The following is a 2,077-nucleotide window of genomic DNA, read 5'->3' as shown; positions in this document are numbered from 1 at the left end:
ATTACAAGCTGGCTTATGAAATGACACAGTGTGGATGACAAAACTAAAATAATAGCCCTCAAGTGCCCATCAGAAGTCAGGACGAGGGGCCAGGGCGATGGCTCAGTGGAATAAGCGCTTTCCTGGCAAGTGCAAGGGACTGAGTTCAATCCCTGGTTCCAGAAAAAAAAAATAAAAAAAAGAAAGAAAGAAAGAAAAAGAAAAAAAGAAGAAGTCAGGGTGAGAGTCAGAGCTTTCATAATGACTGGCTGAGTAAGGGTGTAGCCAATATGCCTTGGCCAATATTTTGTGGAGATTATTTACAGACCATACATAACATGCCTAAGGATGCATAGAATGGCAGCTACATGGGTTTCTACTTAGCACCTACAACAGAAGTCAAGAATGAAATAAAAAGAGGCAGCAAGATACCTCAGCAGATTAAAGAGCCTACTTGAGCAGATGCAGTGACCAGGGTTCGATCCTCGGGGTGCAGTGTTGGCCTCACCCCCAAGGCACGCTGAGACTGGGCACGGAGTTGCGTACCTGTAATCCTAGCTTTTGGGAGGCTGAAAACAGGAGGATCACTAAGCATCCAAGCTGCGTAGTGAAAACCTATAGACTCTGTACTAAATACATAAAAAAAAAAGAAATGATGAAGAGTATGTTGATGACAATATCCCCAATATAGGCTTACAATTCCTTCTTTATGTTTCCTACTAGGAAGAAGGAATTTGTGGAATTGTCCTACAATCACAGCAGGAATTGTAATGCTTCTTGTCTTGCTTTGTTGCCCAGGATTGCCTTTGCTACTTGTAGTTCCAAATAAATTTTAGAAATGATCTCTCTAGATCTGTGAGGTAGTTGGTGGTATTTTTATCGGGTTTGTATTACATTTGTATACTAATTTTGGGAGTACATCCATCTTAACAATGTTGGTTCTTCTTACCAAGGAACAAGGAATATCTTTCCATTTCTGAAATCCTCTACAATATCTTTTTTCAGAGTACTGTAATTTTCATTGTATAGATCTTTTACTTCTTTAGTTAGATTAACTCCTAAATATTTCATTTTCTGCAGTGCTATTGTAAAAGGTATCTTTTTCCTAATTTCCCTCTCAGTATGTTTATTGTCTGTGTAGAGGAATGTTATTACCTTTTGGGTATTGACTTTGTATTCTGCTATGCTACTGAATTTCTGTATTAATTCTAGTAACTTCTTGGTTGAATTTTTTGGGTCTTTCAAGTAAAGCATCATGTCATCTTCAAATAATGATAATTTAACTTCTTCTTTACCTATTCTTATTCCTTTTATTTCTCTCTCTTGTCTAATCGCTTTAGCTAATGACTCCAGAAGTATGTTGAATAAGAGTGGTGATAGAGAACATCCTTGTCTTGTTCTTGATCTGAGAGTAAAAGATTTCAGTTTTCTCCATTTAGAATTATGTTAGCAGTTGGATTGTCATAAATAGCTTTTTCAAATTGAGGTAGAGGCCATCTATTCTAATTTTCCATAGGACTTTGAACATGAGTGAGCATTGGACTTTTCTGCATCAGTCAAGATGATCATGTGTTTTTTTGATTTGGCTCTATTGATATACTATATTACATTTGTAGATTTGTGTATTTTCAACCATTCTTGCCTCCCTGGGATGAATCCTACCTGGTCATGGTGTATAATCTTCTTAATTATTTTATGTGTTCCATTTGCTAGGATTTTATTGAGGAATTTGCATCTATGTTCATGAGGGAGATTTGCCTGTCATTTTCTTTTTTAGTTGCATCTTTCTCTAGTTTTGGTATCAGTATTATACTTGTGTCCATGAATGATATTGGGAGAATTGTTTCCTTTTCAATTTCTTTGATTAGTTTGAGTAGTATTGGGATTATATCTTCCATAAATTTTTTATAGAATTCAACTGTGAATCCATCAGGACCTGGACCTTTCTTTGTCTGCAGACTTCTTATTACATTTCATATTTCATTGGCTGTTATTGCATTATTGAGAGTTGTTACACCTTCTTGATTCACTTTTTGCAATTTGTACCTTTCTAGGAATCTGTCCATTTCATCTGTGTCTTCTATTCTGTGAGTGTAAA

Source organism: Octodon degus, unplaced genomic scaffold, assembly GCF_000260255.1.
Source record: "Octodon degus isolate 3935 unplaced genomic scaffold, OctDeg1.0 scaffold00004, whole genome shotgun sequence".
NCBI lineage: Eukaryota > Metazoa > Chordata > Mammalia > Rodentia > Octodontidae > Octodon > Octodon degus.
The sequence above is the reverse complement of the archived record's forward strand: the minus strand, read 5'-3'. Positions refer to the sequence as shown.